Here is a 16,046-nt window from a genome sequence, read left to right as displayed (position 1 = left end):
GGGAAAGAGAATGAATTCTCTGTGTCCAGACCAGTAACTGGCTGGCATGCTCCTGAACCAAGGGACACCATTTGTAAACGTGTCCCTAAGGAAGGAACAGAAATGATACAAAGGGTTGCTTCCTAATACACGTAATAATGTATGTTTAACAAGCAATAGAGAATGCATGCTTCAGCTCTTTTACTATTATTTTACCATTTGTCTCTGTTCTTCAATAGGTTTTTCCCCATTAACAGCACAAGGACAAGGTCTTTTGCAGTTATTTTTCTAATAAAACATAAATAAGAGAAATTTTTGCATCGTGTCACACAGCAATTTAGAACTAATTCCAGGGTTGCCTGGATAAAACTATGGTTCAAAGAGTGACCGTATGACAGACCAAGGGCTACAGTGATTTCCCTTAAGGAAATTACTAATGTTATTTAATTGCTTTTAATTTTCCCCCTGAAGAATCATTCCACAAGCATTTAAAACCCACATATATCTGTCATATGGGTCCTTTAAAGAGACCAAGCTTTCCATTAAATAGGGTTCCTCTCCTAATACTGTCTCCTTCAATTACCAAGATCAACCAATGAATATTTACGTTCCCTGGAAGATTTGTGACTGTGCGCAGGATTTTTTTTAATTAGATAATTTAACAGGTGACTGGCATAGATCTGAGAAATGCTTCCTGCCATCCACCCCATTTCCAGCTCAATCACTGACCTTAGAAAGTTACTTCCCTTCTCCATTCACATCCCTACAAAAATCCAGGCTAAGGCTGAGCCCTCAGACAATTCAGACAAGATTAATGGATGCACTTTAAAATCCCACCCCCCAGCCCCAGAAAATAGGGGCTAAAAATACATAAAATGCCAGTATAATTCGGGCCTACAACCAGGACTTTTGTAATTTAAAAATATTTCTCTTAACAAGACCAAATCTCCCCCTTGGTTTCCTTCCTTACCAGAGCACCCAAAAGACCAAATCCAAAGCTCACTCAAAATGGGATGATAAAGCATACAGTAAAGAGGCAAAAGAGGATTAAAGTTAGCAGCTCTGTTCACCATGATCAAATGGTGGAAACAAATCAAATTCTGTGCATTGATGAATAGGTAAACAAAATGTGGTTTCTATCCATAAAATGGAATATTATTCAGCCATAAAAAGGAATGAAGTGCTGACACAAGCTACAATGTGATGAATCTTGAAAACATGAGGCTAAGTGGAACAAGCCAGACACAAAAGGCCATATACTGTATAATTACCTTTATATAAAATATCCAGAATAGACAAATTCATAGGGACAGAAAGCTGATTAGTGGTTGCCAGGGCTGGGTGGAGGAGGGGGAATGGGGAGTGACCCCTAATGGGAATGGGGTTTCTTTTGGGAGTGATAAAAATATCTTGGAATTTAGAAAGAGGTGATGCTTGCACAACATTCTGAATATACTAAATATCACTGAATTCGTACTTTAAGATGGTTACTTTTATGCTAGGTGAATTTTACTTCAATTTTTAAAAAGTGTGTATGTGTATATATACACATATATATACTTTTTCTTTTTCTTTTCATCAGTCATCATTTAAGAGTGATCTTAGTTCCTATTCCTAAAAGGTAACCTGGTTAGGAAATATGAGTCCTGGAGCAGGTTGAAATTAACCAAACCAAAGTGATAGTTGAATCACCTCTTAAATGAGCTGCTGACAGTCACTGTGGGGATCTGATGGGCTCTGATTGCACTTGAAAGCCTTTCACTTAGGGACACCTGATAAATGCAGATACACACAGGTTGGTATGGTCAGGAGTAGGGATGGAGGGAACAGACACACACACACTCATACACACTTTGGCTGTTCCCAAGGGACTCTGTTCATTTACATTCTTGCTTTCCCTTAAAAATGGCTCATCTCCAGCAGGCCAATTTGCCTCTAAAAGCCCCCTGGATCTATGAAAGTTCACGAGTTCACCATGACACTCAAAATAGAAAAAGTCTGACAAAACTCATCTGTCACCATTTTAAGCAGCCATTATACCAACTCCTTAGTTTGAAAATTGGTATTTAAAGGGAAAGAATTAAGCCTGTGTGCTGCCTTATCAGGAGGAACTGTATTTAAGGGTAGCTCCAATTGATGAGGGAAAGCTCTACAGAAAAAACTTCAAAGCTTCATTTTCTTTTTCTTCTTTTTTTTTGGCTGTGGGATCTTAGTTCCTCCACCAGGGATCGAACCTGTGCACCCTGCAATAGAAGTGGGGAGTCTTAACCAATGGACCGCCAGGGAAGTCCCAAAGCTTCATTTTCATCTTCTGACAAAATTATTCATACAGGAAAGAATGATAACTGGTATCGAAACTATCAGTGAATGGTAGAGGGAAGCACGGGCGCCACATATTCCCTTCCAGATTATGCTCTGGAGGAAAAGAGGGATGAACATAACTGAATAATGGGGGAATAATCAGACCACCATCACCTTAATCCATGATATTTAACTTCCATCTAACCAAGCCTTTAGAACTAGGTTCCAATTTACAGAAATTACAACAGACAGCGAAAAAGCTAAATGACACCACAAGAAAGCAATCAGACAAATGCATAAAGTGAGATATTCTTCAGGACATGGTTCCATCTTCTCTACCAATCAAAATCCTGAGAAAGGTCAAGATTAAAAGAGAGAATGGGGCTTCCCTGGTGGCGCAGTCGTTGAGAGTCCGCCTGCTGATGCGGGGGACGCGAGCGCGTGCCCCGGTCCGGGAAGATCCCACATGCCGCGGAGCGGCTGGGCCCGGTGCCCATGCCCACTGAGCCCGCGCGTCCGGAGCCTGTGCTCCGCAACGGGACAGGCCACAGCGGTGAGAGGCCTGCGTACCGCTAAAAAAAAAGCCTGCGCGTCCGGAGCCTGTGCTCCGCAGCGGGACAGGCCACAGCGGTGAGAGGCCTGCGTACCGCAAAAAAAAAAAAAAAAAGAGAGAGAGAGAGAGAGAGAATGAAGAACCTGGATTGGATCCTGGTTGGGACAAAGCAGCTGTAAAAGATAATTTATATGACCCAGCATTAGGAGGAATTGTCAGTTTTGCTAGGTGTAATAATGTTATTTCAGTTATGGAGAAAAATATTCTTCTTTTTCTGAGATGCAAACCTAAGTATTTAGGGGTAGAATTGTCATGATGTCTGTAATTCTCTAAAGAATACTTCAGCATAAAAAATTAAGTTAGTTGAAAAGAAATAACATACCCATTAGGATGGCTATTATCAGAAAACAAACAAACAAACAAAAAAACAGAAAATAACAATAGCAAGCATGTGGAAAATTGAAACCCTTGCGTATTATTGATGGGAATATAAATTGATACAGCCGCTGTGGAAAACAGTATGGCAGCTCCTCAAATAATTAAACATAAAATTATTCTATGATTCCAGCAATTTCTGGGTATGTACCCAAAAGAATTGAAAATGAGGACTTGAAAAGAGTTTTATACACCCATGTTCACAGCAGCATTATTTATAATAGCCAAAGGTGGAAGCAACCAATGTGTCCATTGACAGATGAATGGTTAAATAAAATGTGGTGTATACATACAGTGGAATACCATTCAGCTTTAAAAAGGAAGGAGAGGGCTTCCTGGTGACGCAGTGGTAGAGAATCTGCCTCCTAATGCAGGGGACATGGGTTCGAGCCCTGGTCTGGGAGGATCCCACGTGCCGCGGAGCAACTGGGCCCGTGAGCCACAGCTACTGAGCCTGCGCATCTGGAGCCTGTGCTCCGCAATAAGAGAGGCCGTGATAGTGAGGGGCCCACGCACCGTGATGAAGAGTGGCCCCCGCTTGCCACAACTAGAGAAAGCCCTCGCACAGAAATGAAGACCCAACACAGCAAAAATAAATAAATTAATTAATAAACTCCTACCCCCAACATCTTCTTTAAAAAAAAAAAAGTAAAAAGGAAGGAGATTCTGGCGCAAGTTACAATATGGATGAACCTTGAGGACATTATATTAAGTGAAAAGAGCCAGTCACAAAAATACAAATACTGCATGATCCCACTTATATGAGGTACCTAGAAGAGTCAAATTCACAGAGACAAAAAGTAGAATAGAAGTTACCAAGGGCTGGAAAAAGGGGGAACGGGGAGTTAGTGTTTAAGGGATTAAGAGTTCCAGTTTCAGATGATGAAAAAGTTCTGGAGACTGATGGTGGTGGTGATGGTTGTACAACAATGTGAATGTACTCAATGCCACTGAATGGTTAAAATAGTCAATTTTATGTTATGTATCTTTCCCCACAATTTAAAAAGATGTGATAAAAGATAAAATAAAAAGATGGACCTAGGCTTCCCTGGTGGTGCAGTGGTTGAGAGTCCGCCTGCCGATGCAGGGAACACAGGTTCGTGACCCGGTCCAGGAAGATCCCACATGCCGCGGAGCGGCTGGGCCCGTGAGCCATGGCTGCTGAGCCTGCGCGTCTGGAGCCTGTGCTCCACAGCGGGAGAGGCCACAACAGTGAGAGGCCTGTGTACGGGGGAAAAAAAAAAAACATGGACCTAAAGATTACCATACTAAGTGAAGTAAGTCAAACAGAAAGACAAATATCATATGATATCACTTATATGTGGAATCTAAAAAATGATACAAATGAACTTATTTACAAAACAGAAACAGACTCACAGACATAGAAAACAAACTTATGGTTACCAAAGGAGAAAGGAGGGTGGAGAGATAAATTAGGAGTTTGGGATAAGCAGATACAAACTACTATATATAAACAAAAAACAAGGTCCTACTGTATAGCACAGAGAACTATATTCAATATCTTATAATAACCTATAATGGGAAAGAATCTGAAAATTATAATATTTATATATATAAAACTGAATCCCTTTGCTGTACAACAGAAACTAACACAACACTGTAAATCAACTATACTGCCATTTAAATAAATAAATAAATAACAAATAATAAATAAATAAATGAAAAAAAATCAAAGAAACAACACCCTCCCGCAGAAAAATCAATCAATTGGGAACATTCGAATCAACAAGCTTCCTCAGGGCAGTCCCCAACCCAGCCCCTCCTGCCATCTTGTACCATAAACATTAACTAGGAGAGAAATGAATCTAAATAACAACAACAACAAAATCAATCTTATAAGTGAGACTATCTCTTCACTCCTGCAAAGTGCTTTGCTGTTTAGTCCTTTACATTCATTGGTGGAGAAGTTCAGTGGTTTAGAGCAGGTTTTACTACAGCTTTCACTTCCCACCTACCTTCTTTGCGTATAAAGTTCCCCTTGTCCCAATAAATATACTTCCCCTTCCCACCTTTGCAACAAGAATCAAACTTAAATAATGCAAATGTTTCACCTGTGTTCACATAATTGTGCCCCTTTTTTCTCTAGATCGCCCAAATTTGGGAAGCAGCAGATTATCTCACATCATTTGGTTGCACACATATCCACTGCCCTAACAAAGCCAAATTAGAGAGGCAGGGTAGTGAGTGTGGCGGGGAGAACATGACAACTTATTCCCAATGTCAATGATCAAGTATTCTCCTTTAAAATAGGAAATATATAATGGCATTTGACAAAAAGAAAAGTTTGAAGGATAGACCATTGTTCCAGAAATATAACCATGATAATGGCAAGCAATCACTTACAGTGCCTGCTTGGCTTTCTAATTACTGCACTAAAGGCAGGAGCCCTCAATATATCAATTGCTTTCCAAAAATTTGTCTTTGGCATTATTAACACAGACAGCCGAGCAGGTTATCAAACTAAGAAAGAAATCCTGGGCTGCAGACTTTAATTACAGGTTATTTCAGCTGAACGCTGTCTTAAAGTTCCAATTAAGTGGTTCTAAAATGATACAGATGATGGCTGAAAAATTCCAGGTGAGAGATAAGATCTTTTTAAGTCCAGGAGGATAAAGGGAGATGCCTAAATGTGAGGGACAAAAGGGTCCAGGGAATACCAAGAGCCCTTCTTAGTTCTCTTCTATTTACCGTTCTTTTAACAGTTGGCTGTGACTGGGACACACAAATTAAAGTAAGGAGAGAAACTTATTCTCACCAACGAGATGACTCAGAGGCATTTGCAGAGCAGGTGAAAGAGGACAAACAGAATGAACTGATGAATACAACTTCATCTTTTAGAAGCTCTGGGGAAACTTTGCTATCAAGTTCATTCATTCAATAAACATTTTCTGGGAGCAATCTTGCATGACAGGATACAAAAATGGATAAAGAAAAAGTTAATAAGATGAGCTCCCGTCTCAAGAAGATAACGGAAGCTTAAGACAGATATGCAACAAAATGCAGAGTAGAATGTGGATGTCCAGCAGAGGGAGAAATGGGGGAAGTCTATCTACCAGTCAGGATCTTGACAGGAGGTGGATGGCACCCCAGCACCCTCACACCAGGTCATAGAGGGGAATTTAACAGAGGCTCAATTTGCAGAGTACAAGTGGGGTTAACGGAAGCCAGCAAGGCAAGGTGATGCATCCCAAGCCTAAGGACAGTGATGAGCCATTACCTCCCTTTGTTACCAGAAATTCAGAGAGAAAAGCTGGAGAAGGCCAAGAAATAGGAGCCATGGTCCCCAATGGAAGGAGACAGCCAACCTGCAATGATCCCATAGGGAGAAAGCTGGGGGAATAAATACCCCAGCCTCTCTCTCCTCCTGTCTTCCCATCTCCTGCCGGTACCTCCCTCCCTAGGCTGAGCCCAACCAAAAGCCAGAGATGCAAGGAAGCTCTTTGATGCAGCCCACACAGAAGGCTTGAGGAGGCTGGAGAGGATCTGGAGGCACAGCCAGAAGACATCCAGCTCAGGGGGCTTCCTGGCAAAGAAGGAATTAGGTTGGGCCTCGAGACAGAGAGAATTCGTATGTGGGAAAATAAGATGGGCATTCCCAGAAGGAGAACAGTACAAGCTAAGGCCAAGACTGTCAAGAAGATGGAAAATATGGAGTAATTCAGTTCCCCTGCAACATAGAGAAGAGAAGCCAGCACGAGATTCTAAGGCAGAGCGACAACTGGGGTCATGGGACCTCAAGGCCAGGGTAAGTATTTGGGAGATGACTTTAAAGAAGATGGAGGGACTTCCCTGGTGGCGCAGTGCTTAAGAATCCGCCTGACAATGCAGGGTACAAGCGTTCGAGCCCTGGTCCAGGAAGATCCCACATGTCGCAGAGCAACTAAGCCCGTGCACCACAACTACTGAGCCCACGTGCTGCAACTACTGAAGCCCGCGCATCTAGAGCCCGTGCTCTGCAACAAGAGAAGCCACCGCAAAGAGATGCCCGCGCACCACAACAAAGAGTAGCCCCTGCTCGCCGCAACGAGAAAGCCCGCGCACAGCAATGGAGACCCAACCCAGCCAAAAATAAAAATAAATTTAAAAAAATATAAAGAAGATGGAGAGTCAATGAAGGTGTGACAAGTTTACAGGCTGAATTGTGTCTGCCCCAAAATTCACATGATGAAGCCCTTCCCACCCCCAACACCTCGGAACGTGACCATATTTAGACACAGGGTCTTTTTTTTTTTTTTTTTTTTTTTGGTTGCATTGGGTCTTCATTGCTGCGCGCAGGCTTTCTCTAGTTGCGGTGAGCGGGAGCTACTCTTCGTTGCATTGCATGGGCTTCTCATTGCAGTGGCTTCTCTGGTTGCGGAGCATGGGTTCCAGGCACCTGGGGTTCAGTAGTTGTGGTGCACAGGCTCAGTAGTTGTGGCGCACGGGCTTAGGTGCTCCACAGCATGTGGGATCTTCCTGGACCAGGGCTCGAACCCGTGTCTCCTGCATTGGCAGGCGGATTTCTAACCAACTGCACCACCAGGGAAGCCCCTACACACAGGGCTCTTTACAGAGAGGATCAAGTTAAAATGACGTCATTAGGGCCCTAATCCAATATGACTGGTGTCCTTATAAAAAGAGGAAATTTGGACACAGGCACAGAAGGAAGACAATGCAAAGACACAGGGAGAAGACGGTTAAGACTCTATCTACAGAAAGCCATCAGGGGACATCCCTGGTGGTGCAGTGGTTAAGAATCTGCCTGCCAACACAGGGGACACGGGTTTGAGCCCTGGTCCAGGAAGATCCCACATGCCACGGAGCAACTAAGCCCATGTGCCACAACTACTGAGCCCACGTGCCACAACTACTGAAGCCCATGCACTTATAGTCCATGTTCCGCAACAAGAGAAGCCACCGCAATGAGAAGCCCTCGCACCACAACAAAGAATAGCCCCCTCTCACCACAACTAGAGAAATCCTGCGCACAGCAACAAAGACCCAATGCAGCCAAAAATAAATAAATAAATTTATTTAAAAAAAAAAAAAAAGCCATCAGGGAAGGTTACTGTTCTCTCCTGCCTGGATCTCATGTGTGGTGACTCTACAAACTTCCACTTTCTGGCTTCAGTTCACACCACTAAAAAAAGGGGGGCCCTGATGGGATCCTTGTCATATGGTTCAGACACTAAGGATTCTGGAATCCGAGCTCAAATAACTGGTCAGACCTGGGTCTCAGCTTATAAGAAACTGTGGCATCCCCTGACCGCCAACAATCTTCTTTCAATGGGATTTTTCTCTTGCTGATGTTGGAGAGAACATTACCCACATTACCCAGAATTGAGCAGACCATCTTTTGTGGGTATTCTTTGATCAGGGGTTTCTGCTGCCTGCACTCCTGGGGACCTGCCGGCTTCCAAACTCCACAAATGACTTAGCTGTCACTTCAGGAAGCCCTGGGGATTCCAGACAGGGTCCCAGACTGTTGTCTGCTCCCCTCACTACACCCTCCCCGCTGTCCACTCTCTGCTATCCTGGCCCTGTGGTCTCTGCTGTCGGCCTCCCCCAACCTGTTGAGCATCTCCTGTTCCCGTTCTCCCACCAGCCTCTCACGAGGCCTCTTTCAGTACATTCTAAGACAACAGTTACCCTCCCGTTCACAGGCCTAGGACTTCTCCCTCGGATAGAGTGTGGAGGACCTAAAGGAGAACTTTCTTAAACCAGCCCCATCGCAGGAAACGCCAGCTGTGACTACGTCCGCGAAATGAAGCCATTCAAGCCCTTACTTGAGATTCAGTGCTTGTCCCAGCCAATAGTAATTTAGGGATGGGAAATGACTCTAAACCAATCACCCCCTTCTGATCCATCTCCTCCTTCAGTGTCTTCTATTTCTGCCTTCTGGGTGAGCAGCTTCAGGATTAGTGTTTACTTATAAACCATAATTATGAAAAAGTATAATTGCTATCACTGACTGATAGGCTACTATAGAGGTATTTTACAGAGCCTCTCACAGCGAACTTGTAAGAAAGGCACTATCGGCCCTTTTTACAGATGAATAAACTAAGCCTCAGACTTGCCCACGACCACACAACTAGTAAGTGGCCGAGCCAAGAGTCAATCTCCAGGTGCATCTGACCCCAGAGTTCACCCTAGTTGTGCATGAGAATTACCTGTGAAGCATTTAGAAAGTGCAGATTCCCAGGTCCCACCCACCCCTACTGAATCAGAGTGTCTCAGTAGGGCCCAGGAAACTGTATTTAAAAAAAAAAAACAGGGGCTTCCCTGGTGGCGCAGTGCTTGAGAGTCAGCCTGCCGATGCAGGTGACACAGGTTCGTGCCCCGGTCCAGGAAGATCCCACATGCCGCAGAGCGGCTGGGCCCGTGAGCCATGGCCGCTGAGCCTGCGCGTCCGGAGCCTGTGCTCCGCAACAGGAGAGGCCGCAACAGTGAGGGGACCGCATACCGCAAAAAAAAACAAAACAGAAACGTTTCCCAGGTAAAGCAGATGCCACCAGCCTGAGGACTCGTCCTCATTAGGCCACACTGCCTTTCTAGAAAATTATCTGGCCTTGAGGAGGCAACTATAAATGGCTGTCATCCTCCCTCCTCAACTGTACATCATCAGCTTAATTACTCGGGGGAGACAGGAGCTGGGAGCAGGGCAGAGTGGGAACAGGAAGTACATGGGGGCCTCTTTTACAGACTTATGTGCCTGTCCTTCAGGGAAAGGCTGCGTGTCACTCCCGGGGGACCCCAGACTTCTCAGGCCTCCCAGATCTGAATGACCAAGTGTGGAGGAAGGGGAAGAGAAACAAAGCAGAACTGAGGGTGACACAGACATCAGGTGTGTGTGTGTGAGACTTCCTCCCGTGGTCCCTGTGACGTCCCCGTGAGGGAGCTGATCCACTAACTGCTGAAGAGGGCTGTCCCCAAGTCCCCGTCAGGGTTCTTACTGGTATACTCTCCAGCCTCACTGCTCTTCCACTCAGGAAAAATTGCCAGGAATTGAAATTCAAGAGGAAGCCTGGTTTGGCCACTAGAGATTAAGAAGCAAATGCATCAACATGCTCGCTTTCCAGGAAAGCTTCATCTCACCTCCTTCCTCGGTTTCCTTCTCTGGAAACCAACCCACAAGCTGGCTGAGTACAAGCGTCTGGCTGGTGGGCAGAAGGTCAACTTGCTAATAAGGCTGAGGTCAGAAGTCGGGCCTCAAAGAAGTTCAGTTCCCTCAGCTTGGTTCTAAGGTCACAGACAGGCCCCCAAATCCTACCACTTGGTCATAAAAGGAAGTGGCCAGAGTACAGACGTATCAAAACAAATCCATCACTACTGAGGAAAACAGCCAATCAGGGGAACTGTGGCAGAGGATGATTCAGTCGCATCTTTGATTTGAAAGACACCACATCAGAAATGACCTCACGGCACCTAATCAGTTCCAGAAAGGGACTTTCTTCTCCAGGAGGCAAGGTGGGAGATCAAAGCATTTCTTGCTAATCATCATTTAGCATTAATTACTTAAGTAACCTGAGCCAGACCCAGTACTGATCCGACTTTGCATCCTGACAGCCTCAATGAGCACCCTTGATCTTTCAACCCAACCTGCATCAAATTGGGAGGAAGCCGACTGCAAACCTGGGAATCAAGAGACCCCGGGCGGCCCAGGCAGTCAGTCGTTTACTTACTTCTTCCCTTCCTGTTAACTTTTTAACCCCACCAGCCAGGAAATGCATAAATATAGCAGCCAGCCTCCCCTCCCCCTGCCCTCCACCACGTTTCATTGAGTTCCTCAGGCACAGGGACAAATCTGGGGACGAACACCTTAGATTCACAAGCTGTGTGGCCTCAGGCTTACCAGTCTACCTCTCTGAGTCCCCAGTTTCAGCTGCATCATGAAGACAATCCTAACCCCCTCCCAGCCTCGATGTAAGAATTAAATAAAATCTAAAAACTGTTGCATACATTTAGAAGGAATACCCAGGGGGGGTTTGGTTATACTGGCAATAATTTATTTCTAGAGCTGAGTCGGGGCAGGGGGGAGTCATGGTATTCATTATTATGTTATTTATTCCTTTTTGTATAATTTAAAATACATGTTATGGGCTTAAATTGTGTCCTCCCAAAATCCGTATGTTGAAGTCTGAACCCCCAGCACCTCAGAATGTTACTGTATTTGGAGACAGGTCTTTAATGAAGTAACTAAGTTAAAATGGGGTCGTTAGGGTGAGCCCAAATTCAGTATGTCTGGTGTCATTACAAGAAGAGGAGATTAGGACACACACAAAGGGAAGACTGTGTGAAGACACAGAGAAAACAGCAATCTACAAGCCAAGGAGAGAGTCCTCAGAAGAAATACATCCTGCCGGGCTTTCCTGGTGGTGCAGTGGTTAAGAATATGCCTGCCAATTCAGGGAACATGGGTTCGAGCTCTGGCCCAGGAAGATCCCACATGCCACAGAGCAACTAAGCCCGTGCACCACAACTACGGAGCCTGAGCTCTAGAGCCCGCAAGCCACAACTACTGAGCCCACGTGCCACAACTACTGAGCCAACGTGCCACAACTACTGAAGCCCATGTGCCTAGAGCCCATGCTCCTCAACAAGAGAAGCCACCACAATGAGAAGCCTGCACACTGCAACGAAGAGTAGCCTCTGCTCGCCACAACTAGAGAAAGCCCGCACACAGCAACCCAACACAGCCATAAATAAATAAATAAATAAATATTTTAAAAAAAGACTCTTCAGCTCTATGACAGAAAAGAAAAGAAAAAAGAAAAGAGAAAGAGAAAAGAAAGAAAAGAAAGAAAGGAAGGAAGGAAGAAAGAGCGAAAGAAAGAAAGAAAGAAAGAAAGAAAGAAAGAAAGAAAGAAAGAAAGAAAGAAAGAAAGAAAAGAAAGAAAGAAAGAAAAGAAAGAAAGAAAGAAAGGAATACATCCTGCCAACTAACACCGTGACCTCAGACTTTTGGCCTCCAGACCGGTGAGAAAATTAATATTCTGTCATTTAAGCCACTCAGTCTGAGGTACTTTGTCACAGTGGCCCTTGCAAACTCATACAATAAACTTCAAAACTTCAAATAATTTATAGAAAACTAACTAAATTAAAAAGAAAACGATTGTGCTTGCATGGCTCTAATCAAAAAAGACAGATAGGGCTTCCCTGGTGGCACAGTGGTTGAGAATCTGCCTGCTAATGCAGGAGACACAGGTTCGAGCCCTGGTCTAGGAGGATCCCGCATGCCGTGGAGCGGCTGGGCCCGTGAGCCACAAGTACTGAGCCTGCACGTCTGGAGCCTGTGCTCCCCAACGAGAGAGGCCGCGATAGTGAGGAGTAGCCCCCACTTGCCACAACTGGAGAAAGCCCTTACACAGAAACGAAGACCCAACACAGCAAAAATTAATTAATAATTTTTTAAAAAAGAATAAGGTATTTGAATGCAGAGAATGTGCTTTTGAAAAAAAAAAGACAGATTATAGGTGTTGGCAAAGATGTGGAGAAGTCTGGAACTCTTATAATTGCTGGGAGGATAGAAAATGCTGCAGCCACTTTGAGAAACAGGCAGTTCCTCAAAAACTTCAATGTGGAGTTACCATCTGACTAGTCAATTCTATGCCTAAGTTTCTACCCAAGAGAAATGAAAACATATGTTCCCATAAAAACCTGTACATGAATGTTCATAGCATCATCAATCACAATAGCCAAAAGGTAGAAACAGCCCAAATGCCCATCGACAGATGAATGATTAAACAGACTGTGGTCCATCCATACAGTGGAATATTATTCAACCCTATAAAGGCATGAAATACTGACAGATATATAACTGGGATGAACCTTGAAAACGTTCTTCTAAGTGAAAGAAGTCAGTCACAAAAGGCCACATACTGTACAATTCTATTTATATGAAATGTCCGGAATGGGCAAATCCATGGAGACAAAGTTTCCAGCAGCTGGGGGAGGTGTGGCTTGGGGGAGTGGGAACTGACCGCTAATGGGGCTTCTTTTAAGGGGGTATGAAAACGTTCCAAAATTAGACTGTGGTGTTGGTAGCACAACTCTAAAAATGTCAACATACTAAAAACATTTCATTGTACACTTTAAGTGGGAGAACTGTAAGGTATGTGAGTTCTATTTGTTTCATTATAAGGTGTTTAAAAAAAAAGCCTGGCACCCCACAAGCACTGTTAAACGTCAAAGGCTCTTACTTCTCCCTCCCCCACTCCTTCCTAACCAGCCTAAGGGCTCCAATTTCTCCCACCAGTGTTGATACCATCCACGCCCAACTTACGTACAGACCAGTGCTTATAAACCAGTCCTCCAAGGGAATCTTAAATAAGGGCTACTCCCACCAGAAGCCAGCTTCCTGTTTCCAGGCCTTGGGAGGAGAAGGGGCAGAGTTTTCTTTTTTTAAAAAAAAATGCCTAGAAGCCCCTGAGGAGTGGGCTAAGTGACTCCAGACAGGGCACATTTGTGGTCCTGAAGTGATTTCCCCCAGAGGCTGGTTTGGACCCCTCCATTAATTCTGAGACTACAGTGAGTAGTGGCAAGTGTGTTTCTTTAAAAGCCCATGCTCTCAGATGTAGAGAACAAACGTATGGACACCAAGTGGGGAAAGTGGCGGGGGGAAGGGTGGGGGGATGAACTGGGACACTGGGATTGACATGTATATACTAATATGTATAAAATGGATAACTAAGAAGAACCTGCTGTATAAAAAAAATAAATAAAATTTAAAAATTAAAAAAAAAAAAAAAAAAGCCAAGCCCATGCCCTCTATAAACCCTAATCCGAACTGTGGAGCAATTCCTCAGCTAGGAGGGAAGCAGGCGGTAGCAAGGCAAAGCCACGGTTTCCTCTGCAGATTCAAAGCAGCCATGGGACCTGGCTGGGCTATTTCAAGTTGCTGTGTCTGCAAGCACGGTTTGTGGTCTGATAAATGACATTTATATTTATGGCCCATGTAGGGGAAAGTCAACTCTACAACCCCACTCAACATCCACAGATTGGGGAGCTAAAGGCAGATGTGCAGGCAACTCCTTTCCATTCCTATGGCCACCTCAGTTCCCACTAAGCTTCAAAGAGAATCAGAATTCAATACCCACAAGTACTTTCTCCATTAACAATCCCACATTTAGGAATATACCCTAATGGGAGTTCCCTGGCGGTCCAGTGGTTAGGACTCGGTGCTGTCACTGCTGTGGCCCCGGGTTCAATCTCTTGTCAGAGAACTAAGATCCCACAAGCCGCACAGCGTGGCCAAGAAAAAGAATATACCCTAAGAAGATAATCAAACAAAAGTGAAATGAATAACCCAGAACAGCACTGTCCAATAGAAATATAATGTGAGCCACATACGTACTTTAAAATTTTTTTGAAGCCACATTTTACAAGGTAAAAAGAAACAGGTGAAGTGAATATTAATAATCCATTTTGTTTAATATATCCAAAATTTTATCATTTCAACTAGGGTTGCCAGATTTAGCATATAAAAATACAGCATGCCCCATTACATTTCAGATAAAGAACAAAAACTCCTTTTAGCATAAGTATATCGCGTGCATTATATGGGATATAGTTATAGTAAAAAAATGTATCTGCTGTTTATCTGAAATTCAAATTAATTAATTAATTTATTTATTATTTATTTATTTTATGCCTGTGTTGGGTCTTTGTTGCTGCACGGGGGCTTTCTCTAGTTGCGGCGAGTGGGGGCTACTCTTCGTTGCAGTGCACAGACTTCTCACTGTCGTGGCTTCTCTTGTTGTGGAGCACGGGCTCTAGGCGAACGGGCTTCAGTAGTTGTGGCACGCGGGTTCAGTAGTTGTGGCTCGTGGGCTCTAGAGTGCAGGCTCAGTAGTTGTGGTGCACGAGCTCAGTTGCTCTGCGGCATGTGGGATCTTCCCGGACCAGGGCTCAAACCCCTGTCCCCTGCATTGGCAGGCAGATTCTTAACCACTGCGCGACCAGGGAAGCCCTGAAATTCAAATTTAAATGGGCTTCCTTTTCAAATCTGGCAACCCTAATTTCAATCAATATAAAAAATAAATTAAATTGGTATTATGCACTGTTCTTTTTTGTACTAAGTCTTTGAAATCTATTGTGTATATTACACTGACAGCACCTCTCAATTTGGGCTTGCCGTATTTCAAGTGCTCAATAGCCACATATGACTAGTGGCTACCCTTTTGGACAGTAGAGATCTAGAAAGTTCCTCTCAGTGTTTTTTATAACAGTAAAAAAAATCAGAAATTAGCAAAATACCCATCAACAGGGAGGCTGCTTAGGTTACAAATGACATTTAGAGCACTTACCATGAATCAGCCCTTGTCCTACGGACTCTGCATGCATTATCTTGTTTAGTTCTCACAATGACCATTTGAAGTAGGTACTGGTATAACCCCTTTTTACAAATGAGGAAAGTAAGGTTCTGGGAGCTTATACAACTTGCTCAAGAAAGTGGTGCAGCCAAGGTAGGGCACTGGTTGAAAGTTCGGTCTCTGCTGTCAGACTGATCTTTGCATCCTTGGCTCTGCCAAGTAACCTAACAAGTAACTTCGTCTTTTTAAGCCTCAGTTTCCTCATCTGTAAAACAAATCACAAGTGTCTATCCCACAGGATTGCTGGAGTCTAAATAAGACAGGGGATGCAGAGGACTAGGCAAGGCAACCTGCCCCTGGTAAGTTCTCAGTGACGTCACTACTATTCTTCCCAGCATCTTTGTCCTTTCCTATTTGATCAAATTTTTCATGGTGAGCACCAACCCCCTTTTTTTTTTTTGTGGCCA

General features: G+C 44.0%; 1 protein-coding gene across 2 annotated transcripts in view; it reads right to left on the bottom strand.

Annotated features, from left to right (window-relative positions):
- KDM2B (lysine demethylase 2B) overlaps nucleotides 1-16,046 on the bottom strand; it is a 130,662-nt gene that overhangs the window by 35,090 nt on the left and 79,526 nt on the right. The window lies entirely within an intron of this gene.

This window comes from Lipotes vexillifer, unplaced genomic scaffold (assembly GCF_000442215.2).
Source record: "Lipotes vexillifer unplaced genomic scaffold, Lipotes_vexillifer_v1.1 scaffold21, whole genome shotgun sequence".
In the NCBI taxonomy this organism is placed as follows: Eukaryota; Metazoa; Chordata; class Mammalia; order Artiodactyla; family Lipotidae; genus Lipotes; species Lipotes vexillifer.
This window is presented reverse-complemented; position numbering and strand designations above follow the sequence as displayed.